Source organism: Spea bombifrons, chromosome 5 (assembly GCF_027358695.1).
Source record: "Spea bombifrons isolate aSpeBom1 chromosome 5, aSpeBom1.2.pri, whole genome shotgun sequence".
Taxonomy (NCBI): Eukaryota; Metazoa; Chordata; class Amphibia; order Anura; family Pelobatidae; genus Spea; species Spea bombifrons.
This window is the reverse complement of record NC_071091.1, coordinates 38,216,774-38,244,204: the sequence shown is the minus strand read 5'-3', so window position 1 is coordinate 38,244,204 and position 27,431 is coordinate 38,216,774. Positions and strand designations below refer to the sequence as shown.

At 40.0% G+C, this 27,431-nt stretch overlaps 1 long non-coding RNA gene and 18 other non-coding genes across 19 annotated transcripts; 6 read left to right on the top strand and 13 right to left on the bottom strand.

The window, feature by feature from the left end:
• Nucleotides 1-951: 951 nt before the first annotated feature.
• On the bottom strand, nt 952-1,038 carry TRNAR-UCU (transfer RNA arginine (anticodon UCU)). Its single transcript is given in 2 exon segments — nt 952-987; nt 1,002-1,038. It is a non-coding gene; the product is annotated as a tRNA-Arg (tRNA).
• Nucleotides 1,039-1,285: 247 nt separating this feature from the next.
• On the top strand, nt 1,286-1,358 carry TRNAR-UCG (transfer RNA arginine (anticodon UCG)). The gene has a single exon. It is a non-coding gene; the product is annotated as a tRNA-Arg (tRNA).
• A 767-nt stretch (nt 1,359-2,125) lies between these two features.
• Nucleotides 2,126-2,235, bottom strand: TRNAL-CAA (transfer RNA leucine (anticodon CAA)). Its single transcript has 2 exons — nt 2,198-2,235; nt 2,126-2,171 (listed from the first exon to the last, which is right to left on the bottom strand). It is a non-coding gene; the product is annotated as a tRNA-Leu (tRNA).
• Nucleotides 2,236-3,153: 918 nt separating this feature from the next.
• On the bottom strand, nt 3,154-3,240 carry TRNAR-UCU (transfer RNA arginine (anticodon UCU)). The gene is given in 2 exon segments: nt 3,154-3,189; nt 3,204-3,240. It is a non-coding gene; the product is annotated as a tRNA-Arg (tRNA).
• A 247-nt stretch (nt 3,241-3,487) lies between these two features.
• On the top strand, nt 3,488-3,560 carry TRNAR-UCG (transfer RNA arginine (anticodon UCG)). Its single transcript has one exon. It is a non-coding gene; the product is annotated as a tRNA-Arg (tRNA).
• Nucleotides 3,561-4,326: 766 nt separating this feature from the next.
• On the bottom strand, nt 4,327-4,436 carry TRNAL-CAA (transfer RNA leucine (anticodon CAA)). Its single transcript has 2 exons — nt 4,399-4,436; nt 4,327-4,372 (listed from the first exon to the last, which is right to left on the bottom strand). It is a non-coding gene; the product is annotated as a tRNA-Leu (tRNA).
• Nucleotides 4,437-5,354: 918 nt separating this feature from the next.
• On the bottom strand, nt 5,355-5,441 carry TRNAR-UCU (transfer RNA arginine (anticodon UCU)). The gene is given in 2 exon segments: nt 5,355-5,390; nt 5,405-5,441. It is a non-coding gene; the product is annotated as a tRNA-Arg (tRNA).
• A 247-nt stretch (nt 5,442-5,688) lies between these two features.
• Nucleotides 5,689-5,761, top strand: TRNAR-UCG (transfer RNA arginine (anticodon UCG)). The gene has a single exon. It is a non-coding gene; the product is annotated as a tRNA-Arg (tRNA).
• A 767-nt stretch (nt 5,762-6,528) lies between these two features.
• On the bottom strand, nt 6,529-6,638 carry TRNAL-CAA (transfer RNA leucine (anticodon CAA)). Its single transcript has 2 exons — nt 6,601-6,638; nt 6,529-6,574 (listed from the first exon to the last, which is right to left on the bottom strand). It is a non-coding gene; the product is annotated as a tRNA-Leu (tRNA).
• Nucleotides 6,639-7,556: 918 nt separating this feature from the next.
• TRNAR-UCU (transfer RNA arginine (anticodon UCU)) lies at nt 7,557-7,643 on the bottom strand. The gene is given in 2 exon segments: nt 7,557-7,592; nt 7,607-7,643. It is a non-coding gene; the product is annotated as a tRNA-Arg (tRNA).
• Nucleotides 7,644-8,374: 731 nt separating this feature from the next.
• LOC128497336 (uncharacterized) lies at nt 8,375-9,184 on the bottom strand. Its single transcript, XR_008354302.1, has 2 exons — nt 9,105-9,184; nt 8,375-8,679 (listed from the first exon to the last, which is right to left on the bottom strand). It is a non-coding gene; the product is annotated as an uncharacterized LOC128497336 (long non-coding RNA).
• Nucleotides 9,185-9,998: 814 nt separating this feature from the next.
• Nucleotides 9,999-10,071, top strand: TRNAR-UCG (transfer RNA arginine (anticodon UCG)). The gene has a single exon. It is a non-coding gene; the product is annotated as a tRNA-Arg (tRNA).
• Nucleotides 10,072-10,831: 760 nt separating this feature from the next.
• On the bottom strand, nt 10,832-10,941 carry TRNAL-CAA (transfer RNA leucine (anticodon CAA)). The gene is made up of 2 exons: nt 10,904-10,941; nt 10,832-10,877 (listed from the first exon to the last, which is right to left on the bottom strand). It is a non-coding gene; the product is annotated as a tRNA-Leu (tRNA).
• A 916-nt stretch (nt 10,942-11,857) lies between these two features.
• TRNAR-UCU (transfer RNA arginine (anticodon UCU)) lies at nt 11,858-11,944 on the bottom strand. The gene is given in 2 exon segments: nt 11,858-11,893; nt 11,908-11,944. It is a non-coding gene; the product is annotated as a tRNA-Arg (tRNA).
• Nucleotides 11,945-12,191: 247 nt separating this feature from the next.
• TRNAR-UCG (transfer RNA arginine (anticodon UCG)) lies at nt 12,192-12,264 on the top strand. Its single transcript has one exon. It is a non-coding gene; the product is annotated as a tRNA-Arg (tRNA).
• Nucleotides 12,265-13,041: 777 nt separating this feature from the next.
• On the bottom strand, nt 13,042-13,151 carry TRNAL-CAA (transfer RNA leucine (anticodon CAA)). The gene is made up of 2 exons: nt 13,114-13,151; nt 13,042-13,087 (listed from the first exon to the last, which is right to left on the bottom strand). It is a non-coding gene; the product is annotated as a tRNA-Leu (tRNA).
• A 916-nt stretch (nt 13,152-14,067) lies between these two features.
• Nucleotides 14,068-14,154, bottom strand: TRNAR-UCU (transfer RNA arginine (anticodon UCU)). Its single transcript is given in 2 exon segments — nt 14,068-14,103; nt 14,118-14,154. It is a non-coding gene; the product is annotated as a tRNA-Arg (tRNA).
• A 247-nt stretch (nt 14,155-14,401) lies between these two features.
• TRNAR-UCG (transfer RNA arginine (anticodon UCG)) lies at nt 14,402-14,474 on the top strand. Its single transcript has one exon. It is a non-coding gene; the product is annotated as a tRNA-Arg (tRNA).
• Nucleotides 14,475-15,241: 767 nt separating this feature from the next.
• Nucleotides 15,242-15,351, bottom strand: TRNAL-CAA (transfer RNA leucine (anticodon CAA)). Its single transcript has 2 exons — nt 15,314-15,351; nt 15,242-15,287 (listed from the first exon to the last, which is right to left on the bottom strand). It is a non-coding gene; the product is annotated as a tRNA-Leu (tRNA).
• Nucleotides 15,352-27,431: the final 12,080 nt, after the last annotated feature.

The window sequence follows — 27,431 nt, the reverse complement described above, 5'->3', positions numbered from 1 at the left end:
GACTGGTTCCTTAGACCACTCGGCCATCCTGACAAGCTACAGCTGCTAAGAAAGAAGATATTTTTTTACATGGTTTCAAGGCAAGGGACTAGCTCGTAGGGGACCTTTTGCCATTGCATTGGTTTAAAGTGGCTTCATTAGAGTCACAGGGTAAGCAGACTTGAGATCCTGCATATGAAGGCTAAGATTTCACATGTGTTTTTTGATGTGCCATATGACCACCATACTTATCGCCCTCTGGGCATGCAGGATTCTTCGACATATTGTGTGTTACCAACACCTTTAATGAAATCAAAGTTGATTGCGATGTACTGTTTCAAACACTTAAAGGCAAACTTTAATTCTTTCTCCAACTATTGTTATGAAGACTTTGGCTCCAAGTGGCTCCATAAGAGTCACAGGGCACCCTTGATTTTCTGTTGTACATTTCCTAATCTTTTTGCCCAAAGAAATCTATGTGATCATCCTTTGTATAATGTGCCACAGGGCCCACTACTGAAACACATTTCACACTAGAGTAAAATCTGTCAATTGTATTACAGACATTTTTCAGAGACAATTTGTGGATATTGCAACCTAAAACTAAACAAGCACATCAAATGCAGTCAACCACTGGAAAAAAAACACGATTCTAGTGGGACTCGAACCCACAACCTTTGAATATTGGCATTATTTTCGCATCAAAATTTTAATCTTACAAACGGAGCGCTAAACTGCTTTCCACACTTGTGTTAAATCGTTCTATTGTTTCAGATTACCATAATTTCTCACAGACAAATTGTGGATATTTGGAATTACAATTTAATCAGTCAATTAAAATCTGTCAGATTAAGATCTGTCAATTGTATTTCAGAAATTTTTCAGAGTGGATATTGCAATTTTTCCATGTGTGGATATTGCAACTTATAACTAAACAAGAACATCAAATGCAGTCAACCACTGGAAAAGCCACGACTCTGATGGGACTCGAACCCACAACCTTTGAATGCCTTGACAAGTGCTAGAAGTCCAATGCGCTATCCATTGCGCCACAGAGCCTACATATACAAAACGCAGACGTCATGAAACCACCTATCTGACTCACGCATAATCCTTCGTACATAGATGTTTCAAATGCATTAGTCGTTTCTGTGTCCTACGTTTGTCTGCATGTTCTTAATTAACATCAGTCAGAGGAAGGACAGTGGTCATAAAAAGCATATTGTGGCATGTGAAGTAAAGGAAATATAGTTATGTTTCTCTATGAGAAACGTATCCACACATTCTTTCGCAAACTTCGCATGCAGACCGCGTGGCCTAATGGATAAGGCGTCTGACTTCGGATCAGAAGATTGAGGGTTCGAGTCCCTTCGTGGTCGGAGATGCCGGAGGTTTGGTTTTGTTGTTCTTTAGAGTTCTTCCATATCAATGAATGTCAGGCAAGTGGAAACTAAGATTTCAACAGTTTCTTTCCATGTTACGTGTCACCCAAGATATTTAGTCCCTCTTGGTATGAAAGGCAGACATGTCAAAACTAAGATTTCAAGTGTTGATTGCCATATGATCATAACCCTATCTTGGCCTACAAGGTACCTCTACGGATAGTGCGTTGTTGCGAGATTTGATTAAATCAAAGTTGTCTGCAATTTACTCTTTCAAAAACTTTGAACAAACGAAAATTCTTTTTCCAACTATTGTTATGAAGACTTTGGCTCAAAGCGGCTCCATAAGAGTCACAGGCACCCTTGATTTCCTGTTGTACACTTTCTTATCTCTTTCCCCCAAGAAATCTATGTGACAGCTATTGGAAAGTATCTACACCTGGGTCGTTATTTTCACCTCTTTCGGTATGTCTTCTCTGCGAAGTGCGGAATAAGACTCTTGTGTTTTGTCAAGACCTCGTGGCCTAATGGGTAAGGTGTCTGACTTTGGATGGGAAGATTGAGGATTTGAGTTGTCTTGAGGTTGCTGGTGGTTTAGATCCCCAGGTTACTGTTCTTTTGAGTCTAGAGATTGTACATTGCTGTCTTATGTTATGAAATCAATGTCTTCTGCAATGTACTCTTTCAACGCTTAAATTCAATCTTGGATTCTTTCTCAAAAAAATGTTGAATTAAACGAAGCTCAAAGCACAAAAGAAGATGACTGTCAGAAGTGGGATTTGAACCCACGCCTCCGCATGGAGACCAGAAGAACCTCACAGAGAGAAGATTGCATTCTTGAGTCTGGCGCCTTAGACCACTCGGCCATCCTGACAAGCTACAGCTGCTAAGAAAGAAGATATTTTTTTACATGGTTTCAAGGCAAGGGACTAGCTCGTAGGGGACCTTTTGCCATTGCATTGGTTTAAAGTGGCTTCATTAGAGTCACAGGGTAAGCAGACTTGAGATCCTGCATATGAAGGCTAAGATTTCACATGTGTTTTTTGATGTGCCATATGACCACCATACTTATCGCCCTCTGGGCATGCAGGGTTCTTCGACATATTGTGTGTTACCAACACCTTTAATGAAATCAAAGTTGATTGCGATGTACTGTTTCAAACACTTAAAGGCAAACTTTAATTCTTTCTCCAACTATTGTTATGAAGACTTTGGCTCCAAGTGGCTCCATAAGAGTCACAGGGCACCCTTGATTTTCTGTTGTACATTTCCTAATCTTTTTGCCCAAAGAAATCTATGTGATCATCCTTTGTATAATGTGCCACAGGGCCCACTACTGAAACACATTTCACACTAGAGTAAAATCTGTCAATTGTATTACAGACATTTTTCAGAGACAATTTGTGGATATTGCAACCTAAAACTAAACAAGCACATCAAATGCAGTCAACCACTGGAAAAAAAACACGATTCTAGTGGGACTCGAACCCACAACCTTTGAATATTGGCATTATTTTCGTATCAAAATTTTAATCTTACAAACGGAGCGCTAAACTGCTTTCCACGCTTGTGTTAAATCGTTCTATTGTTTCAGATTACCATAATTTCTCACAGACAAATTGTGGATATTTGGAATTACAATTTAATCAGTCAATTAAAATCTGTCAGATTAAGATCTGCCAATTGTATTTCAGAAATTTTTCAGAGTGGATATTGCAATTTTTCCATGTGAGGATATTGCAATTTATAACTAAACAAGAACATCAAATGCAGTCAACCACTGGAAAAACCATGACTCTGGTGGGACTCGAACCCACAACCTTTGAATGCCTTGACAAGTGCTAGAAGTCCAATGCGCTATCCATTGCGCCACAGAGCCTACATATGCAAGAAGCAGACGTCATGAAACCACCTATCTGACTCACGCATAATCCTTCGTACATAGATGTTTCAAATGCATTAGTCGTTTCTGTGTCCTACGTTTGTCTGCATGTTCTTAATTAACATCAGTCAGAGGAAGGACAGTGGTCATAAAAAGCATATTGTGGCATGTGAAGTAAAGGAAATATAGTTATGTTTCTCTATGAGAAACGTATCCACACATTCTTTCGCAAACTTTGCATGCAGACCGCGTGGCCTAATGGATAAGGCGTCTGACTTCGGATCAGAAGATTGAGGGTTTGAGTCCTTTCGTGGTCGGAGATGCCGGAGGTTTGGTTTTGTTGTTCTTTAGAGTTCTTCCATATCAATGAATGTCAGGCAAGTGGAAACTAAGATTTCAACAGTTTCTTTCCATGTTACGTGTCACCCAAGATATTTAGTCCCTCTTGGTATGAAAGGCAGACATGTCAAAACTAAGATTTCAAGTGTTGATTGCCATATGATCATAACCCTATCTTGGCCTACAAGGTACCTCTACGGATAGTGCGTTGTTGCGAGATTTGATTAAATCAAAGTTGTCTGCAATTTACTCTTTCAAAAACTTTGAACAAACGTAAATTCTTTTTTCAACTATTGTTATGAAGACTTTGGCTCAAAGCGGCTCCATAAGAGTCACAGGCACCCTTGATTTCCTGTTGTACACTTTCTTATCTCTTTCCCCCAAGAAATCTATGTGACAGCTATTGGAAAGTATCTACACCTGGGTCGTTATTTTCACCTCTTTCGGTATGTCTTCTCTGCGAAGTGCGGAATAAGACTCTTGTGTTTTGTCAAGACCTCGTGGCCTAATGGGTAAGGTGTCTGACTTTGGATGGGAAGATTGAGGATTTGAGTTGTCTTGAGGTTGCTGGTGGTTTAGATCCCAGGTTATTGTTCTTTTGAGTCTAGAGATTGTACATTGCTGTCTTATGTTATGAAATCAATGTCTTCTGCAATGTACTCTTTCAACGCTTAAATTCAATCTTGGATTCTTTCTCAAAAAAATGTTGAATTAAACGAAGCTCAAAGCACAAAAGAAGATGACTGTCAGAAGTGGGATTTGAACCCACGCCTCCGCATGGAGACCAGAAGACCCTCACAGAGAGAAGATTGCATTCTTGAGTCTGGCGCCTTAGACCACTCGGCCATCCTGACAAGCTACAGCTGCTAAGAAAGAAGATATTTTTTTACATGGTTTCAAGGCAAGGGACTAGCTCGTAGGGGACCTTTTGCCATTGCATTGGTTTAAAGTGGCTTCATTAGAGTCACAGGGTAAGCAGACTTGAGATCCTGCATATGAAGGCTAAGATTTCACATGTGTTTTTTGATGTGCCATATGACCACCATACTTATCGCCCTCTGGGCATGCAGGGTTCTTCGACATATTGTGTGTTACCAACACCTTTAATGAAATCAAAGTTGATTGCGATGTACTGTTTCAAACACTTAAAGGCAAACTTTAATTCTTTCTCCAACTATTGTTATGAAGACTTTGGCTCCAAGTGGCTCCATAAGAGTCACAGGGCACCCTTGATTTTCTGTTGTACATTTCCTAATCTTTTTGCCCAAAGAAATCTATGTGATCATCCTTTGTATAATGTGCCACAGGGCCCACTACTGAAACACATTTCACACTAGAGTAAAATCTGTCAATTGTATTACAGACATTTTTCAGAGACAATTTGTGGATATTGCAACCTAAAACTAAACAAGCACATCAAATGCAGTCAACCACTGGAAAAAAAACACGATTCTAGTGGGACTCGAACCCACAACCTTTGAATATTGGCATTATTTTCGCATCAAAATTTTAATCTTACAAACGGAGCGCTAAACTGCTTTCCACACTTGTGTTAAATCGTTCTATTGTTTCAGATTACCATAATTTCTCACAGACAAATTGTGGATATTTGGAATTACAATTTAATCAGTCAATTAAAATCTGTCAGATTAAGATCTGTCAATTGTATTTCAGAAATTTTTCAGAGTGGATATTGCAATTTTTCCATGTGTGGATATTGCAACTTATAACTAAACAAGAACATCAAATGCAGTCAACCACTGGAAAAGCCACGACTCTGGTGGGACTCGAACCCACAACCTTTGAATGCCTTGACAAGTGCTAGAAGTCCAATGCGCTATCCATTGCGCCACAGAGCCTACATATACAAAACGCAGACGTCATGAAACCACCTATCTGACTCACGCATAATCCTTCGTACATAGATGTTTCAAATGCATTAGTCGTTTCTGTGTCCTACGTTTGTCTGCATGTTCTTAATTAACATCAGTCAGAGGAAGGACAGTGGTCATAAAAAGCATATTGTGGCATGTGAAGTAAAGGAAATATAGTTATGTTTCTCTATGAGAAACGTATCCACACATTCTTTCGCAAACTTCGCATGCAGGCCGCGTGGCCTAATGGATAAGGCGTCTGACTTCGGATCAGAAGATTGAGGGTTCGAGTCCCTTCGTGGTCGGAGATGCCGGAGGTTTGGTTTTGTTGTTCTTTAGAGTTCTTCCATATCAATGAATGTCAGGCAAGTGGAAACTAAGATTTCAACAGTTTCTTTCCATGTTACGTGTCACCCAAGATATTTAGTCCCTCTTGGTATGAAAGGCAGACATGTCAAAACTAAGATTTCAAGTGTTGATTGCCATATGATCATAACCCTATCTTGGCCTACAAGGTACCTCTACGGATAGTGCGTTGTTGCGAGATTTGATTAAATCAAAGTTGTCTGCAATTTACTCTTTCAAAAACTTTGAACAAACGAAAATTCTTTTTCCAACTATTGTTATGAAGACTTTGGCTCAAAGCGGCTCCATAAGAGTCACAGGCACCCTTGATTTCCTGTTGTACACTTTCTTATCTCTTTCCCCCAAGAAATCTATGTGACAGCTATTGGAAAGTATCTACACCTGGGTCGTTATTTTCACCTCTTTCGGTATGTCTTCTCTGCGAAGTGCGGAATAAGACTCTTGTGTTTTGTCAAGACCTCGTGGCCTAATGGGTAAGGTGTCTGACTTTGGATGGGAAGATTGAGGATTTGAGTTGTCTTGAGGTTGCTGGTGGTTTAGATCCCCAGGTTACTGTTCTTTTGAGTCTAGAGATTGTACATTGCTGTCTTATGTTATGAAATCAATGTCTTCTGCAATGTACTCTTTCAACGCTTAAATTCAATCTTGGATTCTTTCTCAAAAAAATGTTGAATTAAACGAAGCTCAAAGCACAAAAGAAGATGACTGTCAGAAGTGGGATTTGAACCCACGCCTCCGCATGGAGACCAGAAGACCCTCACAGAGAGAAGATTGCATTCTTGAGTCTGGCGCCTTAGACCACTCGGCCATCCTGACAAGCTACAGCTGCTAAGAAAGAAGATATTTTTTTACATGGTTTCAAGGCAAGGGACTAGCTCGTAGGGGACCTTTTGCCATTGCATTGGTTTAAAGTGGCTTCATTAGAGTCACAGGGTAAGCAGACTTGAGATCCTGCATATGAAGGCTAAGATTTCACATGTGTTTTTTGATGTGCCATATGACCACCATACTTATCGCCCTCTGGGCATGCAGGGTTCTTCGACATATTGTGTGTTACCAACACCTTTAATGAAATCAAAGTTGATTGCGATGTACTGTTTCAAACACTTAAAGGCAAACTTTAATTCTTTCTCCAACTATTGTTATGAAGACTTTGGCTCCAAGTGGCTCCATAAGAGTCACAGGGCACCCTTGATTTTCTGTTGTACATTTCCTAATCTTTTTGCCCAAAGAAATCTATGTGATCATCCTTTGTATAATGTGCCACAGGGCCCACTACTGAAACACATTTCACACTAGAGTAAAATCTGTCAATTGTATTACAGACATTTTTCAGAGACAATTTGTGGATATTGCAACCTAAAACTAAACAAGCACATCAAATGCAGTCAACCACTGGAAAAAAAACACGATTCTAGTGGGACTCGAACCCACAACCTTTGAATATTGGCATTATTTTCGTATCAAAATTTTAATCTTACAAACGGAGCGCTAAACTGCTTTCCACGCTTGTGTTAAATCGTTCTATTGTTTCAGATTACCATAATTTCTCACAGACAAATTGTGGATATTTGGAATTACAATTTAATCAGTCAATTAAAATCTGTCAGATTAAGATCTGCCAATTGTATTTCAGAAATTTTTCAGAGTGGATATTGCAATTTTTCCATGTGAGGATATTGCAATTTATAACTAAACAAGAACATCAAATGCAGTCAACCACTGGAAAAACCATGACTCTGGTGGGACTCGAACCCACAACCTTTGAATGCCTTGACAAGTGCTAGAAGTCCAATGCGCTATCCATTGCGCCACAGAGCCTACATATGCAAGGAGCAGACGTCATGAAACCACCTATCTGACTCACGCATAATCCTTCGTACATAGATGTTTCAAATGCATTAGTCGTTTCTGTGTCCTACGTTTGTCTGCATGTTCTTAACCCCTTCGCGACCTTTGCCGGTTCAGGACCGTCATGACAAGAAGGTCACTAAATGACCTTTGACGGTCCTGAACCGTCAAAAAGTTAAATAAGCTTAGAAAGTGATCAAGGATCACTTTCTTCGCTTAAACGGCCTTGCTGCAATGCCTCGACGTCGAGGCATTCAGCAAGGCCGAGATCGGCATCGGGGGCCATGTCTGGCCCCTCCCCGGGGCGTCAACAGCCGCCATACATTGTATGGCGGCGGACGCCCGTTTTGAAAGCGTTTAGGAGGCGATCAACGATCGCCTCCTAAACTTAAATGGTGTCGCTGGAATGCCTCGATCAGGAGGCATCCAGCGACACCAAACACTTACCTTTAGGTGGGCTGTGACCGCTCCGGAGAGCGGTCACAGCCGCCGCTGCCGGTGATCTTCGCCATCAAGTAAGATGGCGGCGGCCGGGAAATAAAACAAGAGAGACGAAAAAGTTCGCTAGAGGGTCTCCAGACCCTCTAGAGAACTGTCTCCACTTGCTGGTTGAATACAGGTACTGCATTCAACCATGCAAGTCAATGGAGCCCAGCTTTCTAATCACTATGTGATTAGTAAAATATTAAAAAAAAAAAAATAAAAATGGAAAAAAAATAAATAAAAATGTGCTAACATTTAAAAATAATTATGCAGTGATGTCACTAGATGAACCATCCAGTACCAGCAAAATGTGTAAAAAAAAAATATAAAAAAAGTATTAAAAAAATAAAAAAAAATAAAAAAATAAAGTTTATTATTTTGAGCAAGTGCTAAAATTTCTCAAAAATCTCAAAGAGTTAAAATAAAAGCACTTCAAATACCCAAGGGGTGTCTAATATATAAAAAAAATGGCTGATGGGGTAAATTGGAGTGGCCTAGCTCACAGATAGGGCATAGGTACAGACTGACCAAAATGGAGAAAAAAAGCGCACTTCCCAAATGTGGCATTTTAAATCTGAAACAACCCGACAAACCCATGCATGTTGGGTATCACTGCACTCAGGAGATGTTCCTGAACACATATTGGGGGGTTGTTTGACAGTGACATATACCAGAACCTGTATATCTATAACTAAAGTACAATTTGTGTGAAAAAAATTACTATTACAAAGTTTGACAAAGTGTAGTTCTATAATTGGTGCATGGAAAGGGTTAAAATAACAGCATTCGGAATACCCTGGGGTGTCTAGTTTTCCATAATATATGGTTTGAATGGGTTAAATTTAGTTAACCGGCTTCAAAGATATTCCAAAGAGGAGATGGAGGCAGAATGACCAAATGACCACCTGAATTACGCATGCCCCAAAAGTAGCCTTTTACCAGCCAAACAATCTGACAAACCCATGCATGTGGGGTATCGCTGTACTCAGGAGATGTTCCTGAACACACATTGGGGTGTTGTTAGACAGTGGCATATACCAGAACCTGTATATCTATAACTAAAGTACAATTTGTGTGGAAAAAAAATTAAAAAAAATTACTATTACAAAGTTTGACAAAGTGTAGTTGTATAATTGGTGCATGGAAAGGGTTAAAATTACAGCATTTGGAATACCCTGGGGTGTCTAGTTTTCAAAAATATATGGTTTGAATGGGTTAAATTGAGTTAACCAGCTTCAAAGATGTTCCAAAGAGGAGATGGAGGCAGACTGACCAGATTTGTTAAAAAAGATTTGGAAATCATAAAACGCTGCTTGTACTTATTGCCCTATAACGTACAAAAAACAGCAAAAAAACATAAAAACATTGGGTATCTCTAAACTCAGGACAAGTAGTAGAATCTATTTAGCTAGTTTTTTTACTTGCTTTTTTAGGTGAGTAAAATATTTTTCAAATAAAAGTCATAAAATGTCTTTTTTTTCAATTTTTCACCATGTTTTTTTTATTTTTTTTATAGTAAATAAGATGATACGATCAAAATAATGGTATCTGAAGAAAGCCCATCTTGTCCTGAAAAAAACAATATATAACTTATGTGGGTACACTAAATGGGTGAGGAGAAAATTACACCTGAACACAACCACCACAAAAGTGTCAAAACAGCCTCGGTCCCACAGGGTAGAAAACGAAAAATGAGCCCGGTCCTTAAGGGGTTAATTAACATCAGTCAGAGGAAGGACAGTGGTCATAAAAAGCATATTGTGGCATGTGAAGTAAAGGAAATATAGTTATGTTTCTCTATGAGAAACGTATCCACACATTCTTTCGCAAACTTTGCATGCAGACCACGTGGCCTAATGGATAAGGCGTCTGACTTCGGATCAGAAGATTGAGGGTTTGAGTCCTTTCGTGGTCGGAGATGCCGGAGGTTTGGTTTTGTTGTTCTTTAGAGTTCTTCCATATCAATGAATGTCAGGCAAGTGGAAACTAAGATTTCAACAGTTTCTTTCCATGTTACGTGTCACCCAAGATATTTAGTCCCTCTTGGTATGAAAGGCAGACATGTCAAAACTAAGATTTCAAGTGTTGATTGCCATATGATCATAACCCTATCTTGGCCTACAAGGTACCTCTACGGATAGTGCGTTGTTGCGAGATTTGATTAAATCAAAGTTGTCTGCAATTTACTCTTTCAAAAACTTTGAACAAACGTAAATTCTTTTTTCAACTATTGTTATGAAGACTTTGGCTCAAAGCGGCTCCATAAGAGTCACAGGCACCCTTGATTTCCTGTTGTACACTTTCTTATCTCTTTCCCCCAAGAAATCTATGTGACAGCTATTGGAAAGTATCTACACCTGGGTCGTTATTTTCACCTCTTTCGGTATGTCTTCTCTGCGAAGTGCGGAATAAGACTCTTGTGCTTTGTCAAGACCTCGTGGCCTAATGGTTAAGGTGTCTGACTTTGGATGGGAAGATTGAGGATTTGAGTTGTCTTGAGGTTGCTGGTGGTTTAGATCCCCAGGTTACTGTTCTTTTGAGTCTAGAGATTGTACATTGCTGTCTTATGTTATGAAATCAATGTCTTCTGCAATGTACTCTTTCAACGCTTAAATTCAATCTTGGATTCTTTCTCAAAAAATTGTTGAATGAAACGAAGCTCAAAAGAAGATGACTGTCAGAAGTGGGATTTGAACCCACGCCTCCGCATGGAGACCAGAAGACCCTCACAGAGAGAAGATTGCATTCTTGAGTCTGGCACCTTAGACCACTCGGCCACCCTGACAAGCTACAGCTGCTAAGAAAGAAGATATTTTTTTACATGGTTTCAAGGCAAGGGACTAGCTCGTAGGGGACCTTTTGCCATTGCATTGGTTTAAAGTGGCTTCATTAGAGTCACAGGGTAAGCAGACTTGAGATCCTGCATATGAAGGCTAAGATTTCACATGTGTTTTTTGATGTGCCATATGACCACCATACTTATCGCCCTCTGGGCATGCAGGGTTCTTCGACGTATTGTGTGTTACCAACACCTTTAATGAAATCAAAGTTGATTGCGATGTACTGTTTCAAACACTTAAAGGCAAACTTTAATTATTTCTCCAACTATTGTTATGAAGACTTTGGCTCCAAGTGGCTCCATAAGAGTCACAGGGCACCCTTGATTTTCTGTTGTACATTTCCTAATCTTTTTGCCCAAAGAAATCTATGTGATCATCCTTTGTATAATGTGCCACAGGGCCCACTACTGAAACACATTTCACACTAGAGTAAAATCTGTCAATTGTATTACAGACATTTTTCAGAGACAATTTGTGGATATTGCAACCTAAAACTAAACAAGCACATCAAATGCAGTCAACCACTGGAAAAAAAACACGATTCTAGTGGGACTCGAACCCACAACCTTTGAATATTGGCATTATTTTCGCATCAAAATTTTAATCTTACAAACGGAGCGCTAAACTGCTTTCCACACTTGTGTTAAATCGTTCTATTGTTTCAGATTACCATAATTTCTCAGACAAATTGTGGATATTTGGAATTACAATTTAATCAGTCAATTAAAATCTGTCAGATTAAGATCTGTCAATTGTATTTCAGAAATTTTTCAGAGTGGATATTGCAATTTTTCCATGTGTGGATATTGCAACTTATAACTAAACAAGAATATCAAATGCAGTCAACCACTGGAAAAACCACGACTCTGGTGGGACTCGAACCCACAACCTTTGAATGCCTTGACAAGTGTTAGAAGTCCAATGCGCTATCCATTGCGCCACAGAGCCTACATATGCAAGAAGCAGACGTCATGAAACCACCTATCTGACTCACGCATAATCCTTCGTACATAGATGTTTCAAATGCATTAGTCGTTTCTGTGTCCTACGTTTGTCTGCATGTTCTTAATTAACATCAGTCAGAGGAAGGACAGTGGTCATAAAAAGCATATTGTGGCATGTGAAGTAAAGGAAATATAGTTATGTTTCTCTATGAGAAACGTATCCACACATTCTTTCGCAAACTTTGCATGCAGACCGCGTGGCCTAATGGATAAGGCGTCTGACTTCGGATCAGAAGATTGAGGGTTCAAGTCCCTTCGTGGTCGGAGATGCCGGAGGTTTGGTTTTGTTGTTCTTTAGAGTTCTTCCATATCAATGAATGTCAGGCAAGTGGAAACTAAGATTTCAACAGTTTCTTTCCATGTTACGTGTCACCCAAGATATTTAGTCCCTCTTGGTATGAAAGGCAGACATGTCAAAACTAAGATTTCAAGTGTTGATTGCCATATGATCATAACCCTATCTTGGCCTACAAGGTACCTCTACGGATAGTGCGTTGTTGCGAGATTTGATTAAATCAAAGTTGTCTGCAATTTACTCTTTCAAAAACTTTGAACAAACGTAAATTCTTTTTCCAACTATTGTTATGAAGACTTTGGCTCAAAGCGGCTCCATAAGAGTCACAGGCACCCTTGATTTCCTGTTGTACACTTTCTTATCTCTTTCCCCCAAGAAATCTATGTGACAGCTATTGGAAAGTATCTACACCTGGGTCGTTATTTTCACCTCTTTCGGTATGTCTTCTCTGCGAAGTGCGGAATAAGACTTGTGTTTTGTCAAGACCTCATGGCCTAATGGGTAAGCTGTCTGACTTTGGATGGGAAGATTGAGCATTTGAGTTGTCTTGAGGTTGCTGGTGGTTTAGATCCCCAGGTTACTGTTCTTTTGAGTCTAGAGATTGTACATTGCTGTCTTATGTTATGAAATCAATGTCTTCTGCAATGTACTCTTTCAACGCTTAAATTCAATCTTGGATTCTTTCTCAAAAAATTGTTGAATGTTTAAAAGCACAAAAAGAAGCTCAAAGCACAAAAGAAGATGACTGTCAGAAGTGGGATTTGAACCCACGCCTCTGCATGAAGACCAGAAGACCCTCACAGAGAGAAGATTGCATTCTTGAGTCTGGCGCCTTAGACCACTCGGCCACCCGGACAAGCTACAGCTGCTAAGAAAGAAGATATTTTTTACATGTTTCAAGGCAAGGGACTAGCTCGTAGGGGACCTTTTGCCATTGCATTGGTTTAAAGTGGCTTCATTAGAGTCACAGGGTTAGCAGACTTGAGATCCTGCATATGAAGGCTAAGATTTCACATGTGTTTTTTGATGTGCCATATGACCACCATACTTATCGCCCTCTGGGCATGCAGGGTTCTTCGACGTATTGTGTGTTACCAACACCTTTAATGAAATCAAAGTTGATTGCGATGTACTGTTTCAAACACTTAAAGGCAAACTTTAATTCTTTCTCCAACTATTGTTATGAAGACTTTGGCTCCAAGTGGCTCCATAAGAGTCACAGGGCACCCTTGATTTTCTGTTGTACATTTCCTAATCTTTTTGCCCAAAGAAATCTATGTGATCATCCTTTGTATAATGTGCCACAGGGCCCACTACTGAAACACATTTCACACTAGAGTAAAATCTGTCAATTGTATTACAGACATTTTTCAGAGACAATTTGTGGATATTGCAACCTAAAACTAAACAAGCACATCAAATGCAGTCAACCACTGGAAAAAAAACACGATTCTAGTGGGACTCGAACCCACAACCTTTGAATATTGGCATTATTTTCGCATCAAAATTTTAATCTTACAAACGGAGCGCTAAACTGCTTTCCACACTTGTGTTAAATCGTTCTATTGTTTCAGATTACCATAATTTCTCACAGACAAATTGTGGATATTTGGAATTACAATTTAATCAGTCAATTAAAATCTGTCAGATTAAGATCTGTCAATTGTATTTCAGAAATTTTTCAGAGTGGATATTGCAATTTTTCCATGTGTGGATATTGCAACTTATAACTAAACAAGAACATCAAATGCAGTCAACCACTGGAAAAACCACGACTCTGGTGGGACTCGAACCCACAACCTTTGAATGCCTTGACAAGTGCTAGAAGTCCAATGCGCTATCCATTGCGCCACAGAGCCTACATATGCAAGAAGCAGACGTCATGAAACCACCTATCTGACTCACGCATAATCCTTCGTACATAGATGTTTCAAATGCATTAGTCGTTTCTGTGTCCTACGTTTGTCTGCATGTTCTTAATTAACATCAGTCAGAGGAAGGACAGTGGTCATAAAAAGCATATTGTGGCATGTGAAGTAAAGGAAATATAGTTATGTTTCTCTATGAGAAACGTATCCACACATTCTTTCGCAAACTTTGCTTGCAGACCGCGTGGCCTAATGGATAAGGCATCTGACTTCGGGTCAGAAGATTGAGGGTTCGAGTCCCTTCGTGGTCGGAGATGCCGGAGGTTTGGTTTTGTTGTTCTTTAGAGTTCTTCCATATCAATGAATGTCAGGCAAGTGGAAACTAAGATTTCAACAGTTTCTTTCCATGTTACGTGTCACCCAAGATATTTAGTCCCTCTTGGTATGAAAGGCAGACATGTCAAAACTAAGATTTCAAGTGTTGATTGCCATATGATCATAACCCTATCTTGGCCTACAAGGTACCTCTACGGATAGTGCGTTGTTGCGAGATTTGATTAAATCAAAGTTGTCTGCAATTTACTCTTTCAAAAACTTTGAACAAACGTAAATTCTTTTTCCAACTATTGTTATGAAGACTTTGGCTCAAAGCGGCTCCATAAGAGTCACAGGCACCCTTGATTTCCTGTTGTACACTTTCTTATCTCTTTCCCCCAAGAAATCTATGTGACAGCTATTGGAAAGTATCTACACCTGGGTCGTTATTTTCACCTCTTTCGGTATGTCTTCTCTGCGAAGTGCGGAATAAGACTCTTGTGTTTCGTCAAGACCTCGTGGCCTAATGGGTAAGGTGTCTGACTTTGGATGGGAAGATTGAGGATTTGAGTTGTCTTGAGGTTGCTGGTGGTTTAGATCCCCAGGTTACTGTTCTTTTGAGTCTAGAGATTGTACATTGCTGTCTTATGTTATGAAATCAATGTCTTCTGCAATGTACTCTTTCAACGCTTAAATTCAATCTTGGATTCTTTCTCAAAAAATTGTTGAATTAAACGAAGCTCAAAGCACAAAAGAAGATGACTGTCAGAAGTGGGATTTGAACCCACGCCTCCGCATGGAGACCAGAAGACCCTCACAGAGAGAAGATTGCATTCTTGAGTCTGACGCCTTAGACCACTCGGCCACCCTGACAAGCTACAGCTGCTAATAAAGAAGATATTTTTTTACATGGTTTCAAGGCAAGGGACTAGCTCATAGGGGACCTTTTGCCATTGCATTGGTTTAAAGTGGCTTCATTAGAGTCACAGGGTAAGCAGACTTGAGATCCTGCATATGAAGGCTAAGATTTCACATGTGTTTTTTGATGTGCCATATGACCACCATACTTATCGCCCTCTGGGCATGCAGGGTTCTTCGACATATTGTGTGTTACCAACACCTTTAATGAAATCAAAGTTGATTGCGATGTACTGTTTCAAACACTTAAAGGCAAACTTTAATTATTTCTCCAACTATTGTTATGAAGACTTTGGCTCCAAGTGGCTCCATAAGAGTCACAGGGCACCCTTGATTTTCTGTTGTACATTTCCTAATCTTTTTGCCCAAAGAAATCTATGTGATCATCCTTTGTATAATGTGCCACAGGGCCCACTACTGAAACACATTTCACACTAGAGTAAAATCTGTCAATTGTATTACAGACATTTTTCAGAGACAATTTGTGGATATTGCAACCTAAAACTAAACAAGCACATCAAATGCAGTCAACCACTGGAAAAAAAACACGATTCTAGTGGGACTCGAACCCACAACCTTTGAATATTGGCATTATTTTCGCATCAAAACTTTAATCTTACAAACGGAGCACTAAACTGCTTTCCACCCTTGTGTTAAATCTTTCCATTATTTCGTATTACCGGAATTTCTCACAGACAATTTGTGTTCATTTGAAACTGAAATGTACATCTAAGCAAGCAGAGTCAACCCCTGGAAAAATCAAACCCACAACCTTTGAATTTCTTCACAAACTCTAGAAGTCTAACGCACTTTCTATTACGCCACGGAGCTCGGATATGTTGACATGTAATGTCACAGAACAACTTAAATGACTTTTTAGTGGGACTCGGCCCCACAACCTTTGAATTTCTTCACAAACTCTAGAAGTCCAATGCGCTACCCATCACACCACAGAGCCAATGTATGTTGCAAAAATGTATCCGAACTTTCTTTATCAATATCGTTGATCATCAATAATTTCAATAAGGGACATTACTTAATTCAATATTATTATTTTGGCAGAGCTTTAAGAGGAAAATTGGCTTTAACGACCTCATAACTAAAAAGGCCTCGCTAGAGCTCCTAAATAAAAACATCCGGGACATAAATCTTAATGAGTGGGAAAAGTGTAGGATAAAAAGAATAGAGGAACATACGATAGGAAATAAACTTAAAGATGTTTCTACCTTGTGTATCGAGTTTGGTCTTACTAATAAAGAAATATTTAATTATATGAGAATAAAGAACTATCTACTCCACTCCCTTTTTGAGGAAAATAAAGATGAAAACGTGATAAAGAAAATATTTGATAACCAGACTAAACAGAAAACTCTGTACAGACCTAATCTTGGAGTTAGATGACCTTAAATCCCCACCTGCTTGGGAAAAATGGGAGAGAGATTTAAATATAGATAATGCTTCCCTTACAGAAGACAGCTGGACAAAATCTTGGAATCAAGTTACGAAAAATGTCCACTGTTTAAATCTACAGGAGATCTATTTTAAAATTGTAAATAGATGGTATATGATCCCAAAAAGGCTCCATAAAATAAATCCAGCAAAACAAAATCTATGCTGGAGATGTCAAGAAGCCGAGGGAACATGGATCCATATCTGGTGGTCGTGCATCAAAATAGCGGCGTGCTGGGACAAGATATTTAATATCATATCTTGTCTAGTAGAGAAACAGATAGACAAGTCACCGATTAGAGCATTACTACTCCAAGATTGGGAGATGATTCCGGTAAAACAAAAAAATCTAATAGATCATGTGATCCTAGCGATGTTGCTAGTTATAGCTAGAAACTGGAGGCAAAGAAAGATAATTTCCTGGATATATGTTAAAAATCAGATTCTTAATCAAAAGAATATGGAATATGGTTACTATAGAGCTAATGGGCTTATGGATAAATACTGGGAAGTATGGGGAAGACTTACCTTATAAATATTTATAAATCAGAGGAGAGAAGATTAACCCACTTTGGAAATATATATATGAAATGACCTTACAGGTACCATAGGCTATTTTTATGTCCATAATGTTGTCCATACTTGTCACATGCATGCATGCATTGATAAATTGTAGCTAGACTGAATTAAGAAAATTATATAGACCTCTATATATAATAGAGACCTATAGATGACCAGCAATAATCAATATCATATGCTTCTAATGTATTGTAAGTTATTGTCTTTTATATGTTTTTGTAGTTTTTGTATCTAAAAAAAAAAAAGAATAAAAAAATAAATAAATAAAAATAATTTCAATAAAAACATACTTTCATGAGTCCCCTTTATGGATATACCCTTTACAAGACACAATAAAGAAACTAAGGTAATATGAAGAAAAATTGTGGACCAAGATGCGTCTGTAATTAAAGAGTAACTACAGACCTTATATTTAACTTACTTTAAGATTACACTCTAGCAAACACCAACCAATTTGTTTTCTGATTCCACACTATCAGTCATCATTGATATTTAATACCACGTATCATTGTAAAAATTACTTAAACATTTTTTTTTCAGGATTCCCTTTTTAGTATCAAAAGTGAAAATCAGACAGAGGAAGGACAGTATTCATAAAAAGCTAATTGTTGCATTTGAAGTGAAGGAAACAGTTGTTTTTCACTTTTAGAGAAATTATAGATGTTATATTGGCATTCTTGTTACTACAAATCTTTAAGCTTAAAAACGGGGCTCTAAACTAGACTTGTGCATTCGTATCTGGGCAAACATGAAAACGAACACGAATAGTGCGTTTTAGCTGCTCGAACCGAATAACGAAGAAACGAACATGGCGGCAGCAAAACGTACACGAAGACGCAGAAAAATGAAGAATGTTCGTTTCTTCATGTTCATGGCGCGCCCGCCAATTTTTCAAAGAGGAGGACACAGATTGGGTGAGTTGCTCTTCGTTTGTCCAATCAGCTCACTCTTGTGACATCATGCTGAGGGCTCGTCCTGTGTCTGTGCTGCTTTTTTTCTAAATAGGAAACAGTCTATATAAGAGCACAGCTTGCATGGAATCCATTCATTTTCGAGCGTTACAGAGAGAGATTGCTCTGTGTGAGACTGTAATCCTCAGCCTGCCATTTCTCACAGCATACTCTTACTGAAGTAGTGTAGTGCTGTTGAGCTGACAGTTTGCTGCGCACAGTGCCTCACTGGCACTGGGGTGCCCTTGCCTTGGGATGGCAGTGCCTACTGCCTGCCCTGTCTTTCCTTAGTTTTTAAATAATTTTTTTACTTGATTTTGTAATTTCAGGACAGTCAGTCAATAATTTAGTTAGTTAAGCCGAACTGTTGGTATTAGTGATTAAATAATATAATTTATACATGTAATAGTAATAATATATAATAATATTGTCATATAGTATACTAGTGTAGATGACTACTAGTGTGTTGATATAATAATTAATATTTAATAATATTATAATTCATTCCAGCTAGCTAAATTAGCTATATTATATTAGCTTAGTGTGCTTGAGACATTCTGTTAGGTAGAAGAGCTAATTTATCCCACATAAAGATTAACCAGTCCACTACTACCCTTAAGCTTAAACTAGAAGTTGATGATTAATTTAATTAATTATATTAATATAAGAAATCCCTAATAATTTATTACTTACTTAGTTAATAATTTAGTTAATCATTTTTCATTTTAAAGTGTTAAGCTAATCTTACTAGCACTGGTGCTGCAGTGCTTTAGTTTGCGCTTTGTGTTACCAACACAATTTTTCTTCTTAATATTAATTAATCAGTTTATTAAATATATTTATTTTTTATTTCATTTGTTTTGCTCACCTCAGTCCATCAGTGAAGTGAACTTGTTGGGCTAGTGTGTCCAGCCACATAAGTGCTGCGTGTTTTTTTGTTCAGCAAGCAGTGAAGTTGTTTTTTATTTTCTAATTTCTTTTAAAGAAAGACGACAACTGTAGTAAGCAAAGCTCCAAGCTTATATAATATATTGATAACCTCACTTTATCTTAGTGGGCTTGAGAGCATCTGCCCTTGCCTAGAGGTAGATTTAGAATAGCAAGGAAATATATAGCTTTAGCATAGTAGTAGGCTCTTAGGCCCGTGTAAATTTAAAATATAAACTATTGCTAGTAGTTTTACTAGTTAGTGTATTATAGTTAAACTTGAGTTAATAACACCATTTAGTGGCTTCAGTTAACCAATTTTTAAATAACTTGAGCACATTGGCAGACTTCAGTAGCACTGAAGAGAAACTTCCTCAAATTTCTTTGGGTTTCCATTTTTTCTTTCTTTTTAAAAATGAAAATCATATTTTTCTTTATTAAGCTATTATCCCTGGTCCGCTACTTTTAAACACAACACACATACAACATAAAATTTGAAATGGATCCTCCTTTTGGGACTAAGATGGACAGGCTCCATCTACCACAACCACCACCACCAGCAGCCGCACTTCTTCTACGATGCCGCCTTTGCGTCAGTCTTGCTTGAAGGATCTACGTCATCCAGTAAAAGAAAGGCACCAATAGCAGGCAGTAGTAGTGCTGCTAGGCCCACTAGCTCTATGTTTTTTTTTTTACGGAAAGCCGAAAGCACTAGAAGCACGTTCAAAGTTAAAGGGTAGCACAACTAGTACTACTACTAGCCCAGTGAGTAAAAAGAAGTAAATTTTGCCCCCAGCAGCATCTTCCTCATCCACGAGCAACATGCAAGGTACCAAGCAGAGCAAGTTTAGCAGCAAGACTGAGAGCGGTGTTCCCAATCCCAAGCGTTCTGGTTCTTTCTCACGGAGGGTTTTTGTAGATAATCCGCCTTCCAAAACTCCATCTAGCAGGGTACCAGAGGAGCGTGAGACTGAGAGGCCAAGTGCACAGTTGGGCTCTGTTCTTCCTGCTAGTACTACTACTAGTAGTAGTCAAACTAGTCATGATATCAGTCTTAGGTCCAGTGTAACAGGAATTCCATTTGATCTGGCTAATGAAGAACTTGACTATGAGCCAGAGGAAGTGGAGGAGAGAATAGAGAAGATGAGTGGTCAGGAATCAGATTCTTCAGGGAGCAGTCTATGAATGACTAGTACACAGATTAATGTGCCATCTCCCAGTGTTCACAGAACTAGGCCTGCTGCTGCTCATCCAAAAGTGCACAGTCCAAGGCTCTCCACACCCCAATATGGGAGCACTACAAAAGTGTAGAAGAAGGGAGCTATGGAAAGTGCAAACGTGGGAAGCTAATAAGCAGAGGGAAAGTGTCCGGACATTTCACCAGTGCTGCCATGAAGCATCACACTGCATTATTGGGGAAAGATGCAGAAAAAACGTAGGGCACACAGCATAGCTGGTGGCCGTGGTACTACTACAACAACTAGTACTATCTCCAAAGAGAGTGTAAAAACCCCAACTGCTGCTTCTGAGACAATAGCAGATACAGCTAGTGCTTGCAGCCAAAGGCCAAGGCAGGTTAAAGCACTGCAACATGTCCAGCCCACCCTGGAAGAATTTGGGGCATTCCACTACAGGAGGTCAACATCCAAACAGCAGGCCAATAAAATAGCCCCACTTATTGGGCAGTTTATTGCTGTTGGAGGGGCATCCTTCTCCATGATTGAAGGGGAGACTTTCAAACAATTGATGGCGGCAGTGGCTCTACAATACACAGTTCCCTCAGGTTCCACTTTTCAGTAGGAATATAGTTCCCTCACTGTATCGGTCCTGTGTTCCAGCAGCGAAAGAGGAGCTGCTGGTCAGTGTGTACAGCGGGCAGCATGCCTTTCTTTCCTTGACAGCACACTGGTGGCAGCCTGTTATGTCTAAGGAGGCTGCTGCAGCAGGCTACTGATCATTCCTTCTCCATGCAGAAGTGATGGATGAAAAGCACACTTCAGAAAATATTCTGCAAGCTCTGCAGCCCACATCATCCGTCTTATAGTCAAGTCAGCAAGGTCAGAAGGAAGTAATTTAGCAGCAGTAGTTCTGTCACACTGCAGAAAGATCGGTTGGCATTTCCACCACAGTGTTAAGGCTAGCCAACTTTTGAGGGAAGAGCAAGAGAGGGCAGGTCTTCCCGTACACTGTCAATGACAAGATGTGATTACACGGTTGAACTCCACTGGAGATATGCTGGAGAGGATTTTGGAGCAGCAGAGGGCAATCCATAATCTTGCATCAGAGCACAATTGGGATTACATCTCCACTGAATAGGGGGGATTCGACAGTGACCACTCAGCTAGTGGTAGTCCTTAAACCATTCAGGGATGCCACTGAAAATTTAAGCTCAAACATTGCCAGTCTGGGCCAGGTAATCCCAGTGTTCTCCCATCTAGGCAGCAAGATGGATGTGTTCCTTGAAAATTGTGAGGCTGCTCATGGTGGCACAAATGAATGGAAGAAAGTCCTGAAATTATGCTAGCATGCCTTTTGTGATCCGAGGATTAAGGGAAAGCTAGCAATCAAATTCAATGTTCTCAGTAGCTACCGGGAGAAATTGATTCCAAAGGTGCGCGACTGGCAGCGTAAAAGGGGAATGCTGTCCGAGGAGGGAGATGTGCAGGAGGAAGAAGAGATGATGTTGTCTGCCACCCCTACCAGCAGCATCAGCAGCAGTGCCTCAAGCAGCACAACACAGCTGAGTGGAGCAACTGCGTTTTGGGAAGAGGCACTTGGGAGTATAGTCGGACCCACTGACAGAGCGAGCAGCAGAAAGGAGAGTAGTGCTGCTGAAATGGTCAAACTTTACCTCTGTGAAGTTCCTTCTGCACCTAATGTTGACCCACTTAGCTACTCGGATGAAAAAAAGAGGGTGGTTTGCGCAGCAGCTGCTATCATGTGCGCCAAACACTGTTCTAAGTGAGCTTGTGTTTTCTATGACTAGAAATATACTCCAGTCCATGCTCACGCATGGCAACTCATCTGATGGAGCAGATTGCCTTTCTTAAATTCAATCTGCCCAAGTTGGGGTACCCAGCTCTTACCTTGGAAAGTTAATTTTCCCAAATGGTAAAGGTAGTTTCTGGGGGCGTGGCCTGGCTGCTGAGGGAGATGGCTGTGCAGTAAGAGAGCTCTGTCTCTTCAGCCTGAAAAAGCGACCCACACTGCAGCTAATTTAGCTAACTTTACCTCCTCTGCTGCTCTGGACCTTGCTGTCACCCTGCAACTATGCCTGTTCGTAAAAAAAGGCATGCCAGACAGGAAACAATGGCAAAATTCTGCTTTTCCAGGTCTCCTCAGGCATTCCAAGATGGCACTGACTGCTCACAGGATGCTGCCTCCTCGTCCTCACAGCCGGCTGTTATCTCACAGCCTGCTGTTATCTCAGCTCAGAGATCTCCTGCTCCTCCACGTCGCTCTGCCTCTGATTCAGCCCTTCACTGCCTCTCCTCACAGGAAATGTCCAGGTCAGTGTCTCCACAGGCCCCCCCTGTCTCCTCATTCACAGAAGAAGCTGCATTTAACCCCTACAGCCCTGCAGCTCTCCCTGGCTGTGAGCTGCTCTGCCCAGCCAGCACTCCATCACAGAGCCCTGCAAAGCAGAGTCCCAGGCTCTCTACTGCTGTTAATGATCCTGACATACAAAGAAGGGAAATACAAGATGCCCTCACTGTATCTGATCATGATGCCTTAGACAACATGGCTGTTTCTAATCAGTCCCTCACGGACACAACAATGAAAACCATGTTGCAGGCCCTTCGTAAAACTTTCCTACTAGATATCCACACAATGGTCTCTCCTCTTAAAACTGCTGTGGATGGTCTGGGTGACAGAGTGGACCATGTTGAAAACAAATTTGAGGAATTTTCTGCCTCTCATAACACACTGATAGATTCACATACTGAGTTAAAGGACGACGTGGCGACATTAAAAGCGAAAATTGCTGATTTGGAAGATAGGAGCCGCCGTAATAATATCGTTACGTGGCGTTCCTGAAACCGTAACGCCAGCTGAAATTCCTGCATATGTGCGGTCCCTAATTGAAGCAGTAGTACCTAACTGCTCTCCTCAAGAACTGGAAGTGGATCGCGCTCACAGAATACCCCGTCCGAAACATACGGACGACTCAATTCCAAGAGATATTCTAGCACGCATACACTTCTTTACAGTTAAAGAGAGACTGATGGAACATTCTCGTAGAAATGGCGGCCTTCCTGCTCCATATCACAAAATCTCTTTATATGCAGATTTATCTGCACCTACCCTTCAAGCACGTAGAGCTTTGCAACCTATAACCCAAGCTCTTCGCTCAGCTAAAATAGTCTATAGATGGGGATTCCCTGTCCGTCTGCTTATTCGTCGTGGAGACACTCTGCACGTTGTCCGCTCACCAGAGGAGGGAACCGCTTTGCTCAAGTCATGGAACTTAGCACCATTTCCTCAAGCAAGATCGTCGTCAACCCGATCTCAAGTTCGCATGACACAAGAATGGTCCACTGCAGGATCAAGAAAAGCGGTATGATTTGCACCTATTTTTGTCCAGGCCTTACTGGTTGTTCATACCTACTTGGCTTCATTGCGGACTATAACCCCTCACTACACAATTGGTTCATGTTTTAAGAGCCATATGTTTTTTGCTCCTAACTGTTGTTATTTGATTTTGTTCTTAAATGCCATGTTAATGTATATGCTAATACCATTTCTTGCTCATTCCACTCAAAGTGCCTTACCATTATCTATAGAAGGTGTGCGTGCTCGCTGGGAAACACACACTTTCGCCTTTCCCCTACTCTTACAAATATATATATATATTTTTTTTTTTACATCACCATTTTCTATGAAAAATGGTCATACGGATAGCTAGTATCAATGTAAACGGTTTGAACACACCTCATAAGAGGTCACATTTTTGGAGAGAGGCTAAATCCTTGAGATGTGACGTGATATGTGCACAGGAGACACACCTCCTTTTGGGCGATGCGGGTCGTATGAAACACCCTGCCTATCATCATATATATCATTCACACTACAGTTCAAAAACTAGAGGTGTACTAATAGCCATTAGAAATACGGTCTCCTTTGTATGTAAAGAGGTTATTGCAGATCCTAATGGGAGGTATATCATATTATACTGCACCATTAATAATATTTCTATGACATTGATCTCTCTTTATGCCCCTAATGTTGGACAATCACAGTTTCTTAAAAGGCTACTTAAAGTTGCTAGCAAGGTACAATGGGGCTCATATATTTTATGTGGCGATTTTAATTCCGTAATGGACAATAATCTAGATTCTACCTCACTCTCTAGAACCCAACCCACTTTCTTATCATCATGGATGTGGGAAAGAGACCTTTATGACATCTGGAGGATCAATCACGGTACAGAGAGGGGTTATACTCATTTATCAGCAGCACATAACACCTATTCACGTTTAGATATGTTCCTGGTGGATAGGATATTTTTACGATCCATATTAGCTTCAACTATCGAAACTATAACATGGTCCGACCACGCGGCAATCACACTCACGCTTGACGATGAGATATCCTCACATGGAGTTTATCAGTGGCGCATTAGCCCTTTCTTACTGTCTCACCAGGAATATTCAAAGCATTTACATACTGATATCGAGGATTTTTTCAAAATTAATGCACCCTCTGTAGAAAGCCCCATATCTGTATGGAATTGTCATAAAGCGGTGATTCGTGGTTTATGTATTAAATATGGCTCCATACTCAAAAAACAAAGAGAAAAACAATTAACGGATCTCCTGACTAAATTGCGAAATACAGAACAAGCTAATATAGCCTCACCATCTGATGTGCTAGCCTCACAACTAACCTCTATTAGACGTGATCTCCGTTGCCACATGCTGACAACATATGAAAAAGCCCACCGAAAGACGCAAGCCCACTATTATGCCCAAAACAATAAAACAAGTAAATTATTAGCACATCGCTTAAAAAAGCGACAATTAAATTCCCGCATACCTTTTCTCATTCACCCGACCTCTAACAATAAGCTCTTCTCCCCATTTGACATCTCTAATGGTTTTAAGACCTATTATTCTCATTTATATAACTTAAGAGACTCGATTATATCCCCCCCCCAGATCACATAAAAGCTATTCATTCATATCTGGACCGCTTACATCTACCACGATTGAATTCTTTCCAATTAAATAAATTAAACGAGGAGATCACCACAGAAGAAATTCAAAAAACCATACGTTCTCTTCCATCCGGCAAGGCCCCTGGCCCTGACGGTTTTACTAGCATATATTATAAAACCTATAACACTAGTCTGTCCCCCTATTTACGAAACTTCTGTCGGGTGGCCATGTCCAGTGGTTCATTACCCAAAGAAAACTTACAAGCCCTGATCACCACCCTCCCAAAACCAGGCAAATCTACTGACCACCCTCAAAATTTTAGACCGATCTCTCTACTGAATCAGGACCTAAAAATATATGCAAAGGTCCTAGCTAATAGAATTGCCTTAATTCTCCCACATCTGGTGAACCAAGATCAGTCGGGTTTTGTCTCGGGCCGTCAGACCTCTGGCAACACCAGAAGACTATTAAATATCCTCCATTATATTGAGGTGGACAGCACCCCTGCTTTGATCCTCGCCTTAGATGCCGAGAAAGCTTTTGATAGGTTGCGCTGGTCGTACGCTTTCTCGGTATTAGAACATATGGGTTTTGCTGGTAGTATATTGCTGGCAGTGTCATCTTTATATTCCAACCCCTCAGCGAAAGTTTTATCTAATGGTGCCTTATCTGAGGAATTCAATATTACAAATGGGTCACGACAGGGGTGCCCTCTTTCCCCTTTAATTTATATCTTATCCATGGAGCCACTGGCTCAGGCCCTTCGACTAGATGACAGAATTTCTGGGTTGAGTATTAATGGTAGAGATCATCTCATCTCTCTATATGCGGATGATGTCATCCTTTCCCTCACCCTGCCAGAAACGTCTTTACCTGCAGTTATGGAAAACATCAACACATACGGTCAGCTGTCATATTATCATTTAAATAACTCTAAAACACAGGCTCTCCCTCTGAACCTTCCCCCTCAGCAATTAACATCCTTGAAGTCCCAATACCGGTTTGACTGGCAGGTAGCTAGTCTAAAATACTTGGGAGTAGAATTGTCATACCCCTTCTCTTCCCTATTCACTAACAACTACATCCCCCTCCTTGCAACTATTGAGTCAGACTCTGCGGAATATGCTAAGCATGAAGTCTCATGGTTGGGCAGAATAGCTACTTTAAAAATGTTCATATTACCAAAAATTCTTTATTTATTTAGGACATTGCCCATACACCTCCCTGAATCCTTTTTCATTAAAATAAATAGAATCCTGTCACATTTTGTATGGGCTGGGAAGAGACCAAGATTATCGGCTACCATTATCACTAAATCAAAACTCGCCGGAGGGATTGGGATGCCTAATATTAAAGGTTATTACATATCTACTTTGATAACTCTCCTAAAACAGTGGTGGTGCGATACTTCTAATTCACATTGGGTCCACATTGAAAATTCCTCGGTATATCCCTACAAAATTAGTGATCTTTCACTACTTCCAGCCTGGAACCTTCACAGGCCTCCTCTCACAAACCCATTAGTAAAAACCTCATATAATGTTTGGCTGCAATATCATACTGCCTTATCTTCCTCTACGGTGCCCAACCTTGGGGAACTACCGTTGTCAATAATTCAAGCCTCCAGTCCAGGGCTTGAATTAACTAACTGGTCTTTATGGGGTATATCTCATGTCAAGCATATATATGATGCTAAGGGATTAATGACATTTGAAACCATTCGACGCACATATAATTTATCCAATAAGGATTTTTACAAATATCTACGTATTAAACATTTTTTACAATCTTTGACCCCCTCCTCTTTGCATGTAGATAACGTCACTCTCAAATACCTCTCATCTGATATGAAGGGATTAAAACCTATATATACTCTTTACACTAAATCTGATAAATGTAATAAAACTTATCCCATAAAACAATGGGAAAATGATATAGGAATAAATGTAGCCCTTGAAGATTGGCAGTTAGC